This window comes from Ursus americanus, chromosome 7, assembly GCF_024610735.1.
Source record: "Ursus americanus isolate L20-20 chromosome 7, mUrsAme1.1.p, whole genome shotgun sequence".
Classification (NCBI taxonomy): Eukaryota; Metazoa; Chordata; class Mammalia; order Carnivora; family Ursidae; genus Ursus; species Ursus americanus.
Window position 1 is genome coordinate 11073160 of NC_142133.1, and position 8690 is coordinate 11081849.

Consider the following 8690-nt stretch of genomic DNA (forward strand, 5'->3'; position numbering starts at 1 on the left):
GAATTCACGGGAGGATGGCCCTGTATCTGCCACCCCCACGCATGAAGGTTGTGATTTTCTGCAATCACAGGAGAAGCTGAGACAGTGGCCAAAATTTGGAGATGCTGGATGAAGTCTAGAGTGGCAATGGTGATGGTCCAAGTCTGCAGGGAATTGCCAAGCTTGGTTTTTCTGAGAAGAAACAGGGAACAATTACTGAGTGTCTCCTGTGTGCCAGGCCCTGCTCTGAGTGCATCATACGTATTATTTGTAATTCTGTCCACAATCCTTTGGGAGTAAGTACTTATCTCCACTTTACAGATAAGGAAACTGAGGCACATTAAGGTTAAGGTCTCCTTTTTTTTTTTTTTAAAGATTTTATTTATTTGACAGAGATAGAGACAGCCAGCGAGAGAGGGAACACAAGCAGGGGGAGTGGGAGAGGAAGAAGCAGGTTCATAGCGGAGGAGCCTGATGTGGGGCTCGATCCCATAACGCCAGGATCACGCCCTGAGCCGAAGGCAGACGCTTAACCGCTGTGCCACCCAGGCGCCCCGAGGTTAAGGTCTCCTGTCCAAGATCTCACAACAGGTGAGCACCTGGTAATTGACTCCAGCCTTTCAATACTACCCTTCAATGATGACCCCATTTTTAAAAAGCATTAGCATGGAGGTGAATCTATGTCCTCGAAAACATAATATAGACAAGGAAGCCCTGAACTTGACCTTAAGGGCCCTTATGTGGCTACTGAATGTTTGTGTCTCCTGAAAAAATTCGTGTTAAATCCTAACACCCAGTATGATGGTATCAGGAGGTGGGGCCTTTTGGGAGGTGATTAAATCTTAAGGGTGGATCCTTCATGAATGGGATTAGTGCCCTTATAAAAGAGTTCCCAGAGATCTCCCTGCTCTTTCCAGTATGTGAGGACACAGCAATAAGACGGCTCTCTGTGAACCAAGAAGATGGCTCTCATCAGACACTGGATCTGCCAGCGGCTTGATCTTGGACTTCCAGCCTCCATCCAGAACCGTGAGAAAGAAATGTTTGTTGTTTATAAACAATCCAGTTTATGGCAGCCCTAACAGACTAAGACATGTGTCCTGGAGACAAGCATGTACCTCATGATGCTTCCCTGGGTGGCTACATTCACCCTTATCCTTCAGTTCCCAAGAAGGACTGGAGAAAGTATGAGGGTTCTTTTGTAATTTTTAATCATGAGTACCTACATGAACTATGAGATGTTTTCATTCATTCATTCATTCATTCATTCATTCATTCATTCTGTTGACAGTTCTGTGCAGGCACTTGACCGGGGTGGCACACTGGTAAGCAAATGGATAATAGGCATTCTAGCTGGGGGTGGGGGGTGGGCACTAATAAATAGACATGAAGCATGAGAAAAACACGGGAAAAGAGCAATACCTGCAATGGCGAGCTTAAAACAGAGGGACTTTGTTGTGGCAGAAAAGTTTATTTGAGAGTGGGTGGTTGGGAAAGGATTTGCTGAAGAGGTGACCTAGTTATAAAAATGAACCAGCCGTGCAGAGATCTGGGGGCAAACACTATGGGCAGAGATGACAGCTGTATAAAGTCCCAGGAACTCAGACCTGGCATGGTCAGGAAGCAGTGTAGCCGGTGGGTACAGGACAAGAGGGAGAAGCAGGTACAGACACCAGGAAGCAGGCTGGGCCAGTTGTGGGGGGCCTGGCAGGCCATATGGGGAGGTGAATTTGTTCTACGTTCTTTGGGAAGTCAATGGCAAGAAGTGATGGGAGGTGATGGGCTTGACATTTTAATATGGCGATACCTTCTAGGTGAAAATGTGTGGCGCACAGGTGGAAACAGGAAGCTAGAAGCCTGTTCCATAGTCCATGTGGGATCATGGTGGTCTGGTCTAGGTGTAATGATGGAGGCAGAGAGAAGTGGACAGATTCAAAATACTTTTTAAAGGGAGTATAAAATCCAGCATGCTGGTGGGTTTGATTTCATGTGAAAGGAAAGGATGGACATAGAGATGACACCTAGATTTTTGGTTGGAGCTCCCAGATGAGTAGTGATCCATTTACAGAAATGGAATTGTGGGAGGATTTGCCACAAAAGGAGCTCAAATTTGGACATTAAAAAAAATTCAACCGTAATGAACATACAGTGTTATATTAGTATCAGGTGTACAATATAGTGATTCAGCAATGCTCTACATTACTAGTGCTCATCAAGGTAAGTGTTCTCTTAATCCCCTTCAGCTAGCTCACCCATCCCCACCCGCCTCCCCTCTGGTAACCACCAGTTTGTTCTCTATAGTTTGTTTGACAGCTCTCTCTAGTTCTCTACGAGTTTGTTTTTCTGCTTGTCTCTTCCTTTCTGTGTTCATTTGTTTTGTTTCTTAAATTCCACGTATGAATGAAATCATACGGTGTTTGTCTTACTGTGACTGACTTACTTCACTTAGCATTATACCATCTAGATCCATCCATGTTGTTGCAAATGACAAGATTTCATTCTTTCTTATGGCTGAGTAATGTTCCATTGTATGTATGTGTGTATATATATATATATATATACCACCTCTTCTTTATCCATTCATCTATGGATGGACACTTGGGTTGTTTCCATATCTTGGCTATTGTAAATAATGCTGCAATAAATATAGGTGTGCATGTATCTTTTGGAATTAGTGTTTTCAAATTCCTAGGTAAATATCCAGTAGTGGAATTATCAGATGATATGGTAATTCTCTTTTTAATTTTTTGAGGAACATCCATACTGTTTTCCACAGTGGCTGCACGAGCTTGCATTCCCACCAACAATACACTGGAGTTCCTTTTTCTCTACATCCTCACCAACATTTGCTATTTCTTGTCTTTTTGATCCTGGCCATTCTGACAGGTGTGAAATGATATCTCACTGTGGTTTTGATTTGCATTTCCCTGATGATGAGCGATGTTGAACATCTTTTCATGTATCTGTTGGCCGTCTGTGTGTCTTTTTTGGAAAATTGTCTATCATGTCTTCTACCCATTTTTTAAATTGGATTATTTGTTTTCTTGTTGAGTTGTAGAAGTTCTTTATATATTTTGGATAGTGACACCGCATCAAATACGTCATTTGCAAATATCTTCTCTCATTCAGTAAGTTGTCTTTTTGTTTTGTTTGTGGTTTCCTTCACTGTGCAAAAACTTTTTATTTTGATGTAGTCTCAATAGTTTAATTTTGCTTCTGTTTCCCTTACCAAAGAAGACATAGTTAGAAAAATGTTTCTGTAGCCGATGTCAGAGATTCTTGCCTATGTTTTCTTCTAGGAATTTTATGGTTTCAGGTCTCACATTTGGGTCTTTAATCCATTTTGAGTTCATTTTTGTGTGTGGTGTAAGAAAGTCATCCGGTGTCATTCTTTTACATGTAGCTGTCCAATTTCTCCAGCACCATTTGTTGAAGAGATAGCCTTTATACAACTGAATATCTTTGCCTCCTTTGTTGTACGATTTTGGACATCTTAAATTTGAGATTCCCATTAAACAGCTAAGTGAAAATAACAAAATAAAGTTATACAGCTGGAAATCATCAGCATTTATATTGGATAGGGATTCAAGGCTCTGGAAAAGGAAGAGAAGAGTCTCAGGATTGACCCTAGGATATACCAACACTTAGGGATCTTAAGAAAGCAGAGCCAGCAAAGGAGACAGGAATTGCCTATGAAGGAGGAGAAAAAGCACGCAAGAGAAAAAAGTATTGGAAGGAAGAGGGAGGAATCAGCTGTGTAAGGTGGGATGTAAGAGAAAATGCCAGATGGGAACAGGAGTGTCCATGGGCTCAGGGAACGTGGAAGTTATCAGTGACCTTGACAAGAACAATTTCAGTGGAATGCTGGGGGCAGAAGCACTAGTAGAGGGAGTCAAGGTCAGCCAGCCTATTGAGACATCAAATGTATTCATTTTCAAAATTTTACTATGAATGGGAGAAGTGACACTAGAAGGGGAAAGGGGTGTGTGGCCAACAGAGGGTTTGTTTGTTCATTTGTTTGTTAGAAAAGACAAGAGTGTGTTTATGGATGGATGGGAATTAATGTGTGGGAGGAGAGAAGGGAGAATTGCTGAGGCAGGTCTTTCTGAAGCACACCTTGCCTTCCAGAGCTTCCCTCAAGGATGAATGCCTGCACTTGTGAGCTGCCCTTGTTCCTAGAAACGGGAGCCCCAGGTTTTGATCCAGCTGCCAGGGGAAGCCCAGCTGTGATGACAATGTCCTGGTTATGTCCTTCCCCTGCTTGCCCTGGGTCTTCCATTCCCACAGCTCCCTTCATACTTGGGACTCATGCGTTTTCGTTGCTGTCTTTCTCCAGAACTTGGCTCTTGGCAGTCTTCAGAAGAAATCCATGCACACCTGACATACTTTGGTCAGGTCTATTAAATATTTGACGGTGGAGTCACACCGCAGGGCCCTATCCCAGAGGCCATATCCCCCTCTAGCTTCCCAGTCCTATAGCCCACCCCCACCATCAGGACAAATTACTCTTGGTTGTCTCGAGCACCTCAGGCCTGCCTTCATCTCTCACATTCATACACCACACTAAGAGGCTTAACAGAATTTCTTCAAAACAAATGGAGTCATTTTGCCAAGGGAAATTTTGATGAATAAAATTGTCTCCACTTCATTCAACCCTATCCTTTGATTCATGTTTAAACCCACCAGCAGCAGGATCTGTCACTCCTGGGAAGGTCTTGTGACTTCCATCCATCCTGAGTTGTCACACTTCTCTCCTCAAAGCATCCGTTTTATAGGACTCCATATAAAGCCCTGGAGATACTCTCCCTCCGGACTTCATACAGGCTTGAATAAGTCTCTCCCTAACACTACAGTCACTGTCTCTAGCTTGAGCAAGGCTGCCAGTTGCAGGATAACCAAGGCTCCCTCTTCCACACTGAGGAGAGGCTGCCCATCTGTTTCACAGGACTGAAGTCATCAAGAAGAGAAAAAAAAAATAGTAAATACAGGCACCTGTGAAATTTTAAGAAAAATGCAATTGATGAGGTGGATTCTAGATTTGCAACAGCTTTAAGTGGAAGACAGAGGGATTTTTAAAAATGGAAGAACTGGGGCGCCTGGGTGGCACAGCGGTTAAGCGTCTGCCTTCGGCTCAGGGCGTGATCCCGGCGTTATGGGATCGAGCCCCACGTCAGGCTCCTCCGCTATGAGCCTGCTTCTTCCTCTCCCACTCCCCCTGCTTGTGTTCCCTCTCTCGCTGGCTGTCTCTCTCTCTGTCAAATAAATAAAATCTTTAAAAAAAATGGAAGAACTGAAATCTTTATATCAGATCCTGAGAGAAAACAATAAAGAAAAATTTCTATGGCAGCTGCAGTGGTTTTTAAAGTATGTCCATGAATTCTCTGACAATCCTGCCTTCAAAAGTGGAGCCTAATTCCCTTTTCCTTGAGTGTGAGTCCAGACTTCATTCCCACGTCTAACTCTAGAATGTAGCAGAAGTGACCATGTGAGGCTTCCAAAGCAAGGTAATGGAAGACATTGCTGCCTTTACCTTCTGGACTGTTCTCTCTGAGAGAAGCCAGTCACCATGTCCAGAAGACACTCAAGTAGCCCGTGGAGAGACCTGTGCAGAGAGAACCGAGACCTCCTGTTATGGGCTGAATTGTGTCTCCCAAAATTCATATGTTGAAGTCCAAACTCCACACCTAGTACCCAGAAGGTGACTGTGTTTGGAGACAAGACCCTTAAAGAGGTCATTAAATTTAACCAAGGTAATCAGGGTGGGCCCTAATCCAATATGACTAGTGTCCTTATAAGAAGAGGAAGTTTGGACACAGATACACACAAAGGGAAGACTGTGTGATGACATGGGGAGGAGATGGCCATCTACAAGGCAAAGAAGGAGGCCCCAGAAGAAATCCACCCTGCCAACACCTTGATCTCAGACGTCCACCCTCCAGAACTTGAGAAAACACATCTCTCTTGTTTAAACCATCTAGTATGTGGTACATTGTTATGGCAGTACAGCAAATTAATACGCCCCCTGCCAATCACCAACACCAACTTGCCAGCCATGTGAATGAGCCACCCTAGAATCAGCCCCTCCGGCCCCAGTCAAGCCTCCAGATGACTGCAGCCCAGCTGACCTATTGACTGCAATCTCATGAGAGATCCCAGGCCTGACTGCCCCCAACCCACTGAAATTATTAGGTAATAAATGTTGAATATTGTTTTAAGCTACTAAGGTTTGGAGTTACATAGAAACTAGTACTTAATACAGTAGTTTCATATATTTTCCTGGGTCATAATGTCAAGTCCCTACTTGTTTTAAAGTTAATATTTTTCTTAAGGTTAAGAATGTAACCATAAGCACAGTGTGAGAGAATTGTACTTAACCCCTCCCAAACTGCAGTCTGTCTTAGGGTCTGTGGCTGAGATAGCTGGGGGGGGGGGGTGGGAAGGGATACACCAAAGACTGCGATCCCCTTGCATAGTATGAAGTTGTTTCTAGAAGCAAACGTCCAGCCAGCGACTACATCTCCAGCCGCAGCCCTCTCCTACCCAACACATCTACCTATACGTGGGACCCTGTCACTGAGTTCCTGGTAAGGGACTGTGAGCAGCAGTGACGTGCATCGCACATACAAAGCCCTAACTTTCTAGGGAGAGCTCCGGAAAAGACAGACAAGATGGCAAGGAAGTGTCCTGTGCCAGAGACTTCAGAGAAAAGAGGTGTTTAGCTCCCCAGGGGAGGCAGGAGAGGCATCTTCAGATGTTTGGAGAAAGAAGAGACTTAGTCTGTGCAATTCCCCAGGGAACAAACCAGGACCAGAAATGAAAGTTCAAGAGAAGGACAACAAATGTTCTAACTGTTACTGTGGTCCATCGTGGGACAGGATGCCCCGTCAGGAGGGAGCTCCCTGACACTCGAAGTGAGCAAGCTGAGGGAGGACGGCCATCCCTCTGGGAGGCTGGCCAGATCCTCACCTTGGCAAGGAGATTGGACCCAATGGCCTTGCCGGGATTTGAGCTACTCTGTATCCACACATGGAGTCGTCTGAGGCAAGGCCTTCTACATCAGTTTTATAATGAAATTACATTACATTGCTCTTAATACTAATTATTACCAAGAAGTAATCATCCGGAAAATGATCCAAATGGGCTTTTATGCGGAGTGTGGTTGTCCAGAGTGCCAGGAGAAGGAAGCCACGCAGAGCCAACCAGTCAGAAGATGGGGCCTTCACAGATCCTTTCTATCAGTGAACGTGATGGGGAGGGATACAGATCTGCTCCCCAGCTGCACCCCTGAATTATCCTGTCAGTCCATTTAACTCCCAAGTGTAGGGAAATACTTATTTATTCCTTGGTAGATGAAAATAATCTCTAGCGAATAGGCTTTTTAGGACCAAATAGCAGAAATCATGCAGACTGAATGCGTGCATTTGGGGTAATGGCACAGGTGTCCGGCGTGCTTGACGTTTGCTTTACATGCATTGTCTGGCATCCTTCCTGCCTTCTCCAGAGGGAAATTATCCTTATTAGCACGGAAATAAAGGCGAGATATGTTTGTGATGCCCAGAAGATTTTTAAAAACAACAACAGTCAGGCTGGTGGTTGGGGTTTGCTCATTAACCTCTCCTAAGAGCACCCTGACGTATTTACAGCGAGGCCTCCAGACTCCCATGCCTGCGAGCGAGAGCAGCCCTCCCTGCCAGGCGCCTGGTTTGACAATTGCTACTACATTTGCAGAAAAACAGAAATTCAACATTTAGCCCACGATCCAATAAAGAACAACTTGCATCTGAAAGATTCCCCACAAGGATAAGAATTCTGGTATCAAACTTAGGAAAATGCAAAATTGCTACGGAGACAAAGGAAGCTGGAGGCAAATCACTAGGGAGTCCTTTAGACAAAATAAACCCACTCTTTCAGAAGCTGAAGCCTTTAAATGTAGATGCCCTATCTTTCTTCCCAAAGGTAGGGGAGGAGGGAACCGATCTGATTGTTTTCCTTATCATACACCCCCCCCCCATCAACCATCTTGTCTGTAAGGATCAGGCCCTTCCACCAGGCGGGTGGCCCAGGCTCCCAGGAGGCCAGAGCAGGAGGCAGGGGTTGGATGCCTACAACCACGCCGAGTGGAGGGCAACCCTCAGAGCCCCAGTCTCGCACTGCCCTGTCCTCTCAGAGCTCCGAGCCTAGCAAGAGTTTAAAAGGAGGTGGGGTCAAGCACTAACCTCACAGTGGCCAAATTGGGAGCCAGCTTTCCTGGCAGTGGCTGGAGCCAGGCACGTGCTGGGTCACCTGGTGAACGTGGGGGTCCCAGCAGTTCCTGCCCTTAAAGTTCCTGTGGCTCTGTGTATCCGCTGGACAGCTCGGCACCGGCTCTAGCAGGTTTCCAGACATTTTCTTCTATTTGTGATCTCTTCCCACAGGGCACTGGACTTGCAAGCTGTTGCAGGCTTCATTGTATCCCCCCGAATTCATTGATTAAAGTCCTAACCACCAGTACCCCAAAGTGTGGCTGTACTTGGAGACAGGACCTTTAAAGAGGTAGTTTAATTAAATGAGGTCACCAGGGTAAGCCCAAATCCAGTATAACTGGTGTCTTAATAAGAGATTAGGGGACACACACACACACACACACACACACACACACACACACAGGGAAGGAAGCCTATGTGCCCACACAGGGAGAAGATGGCCATCCACAAGCCAAGGAGAGAGACGTC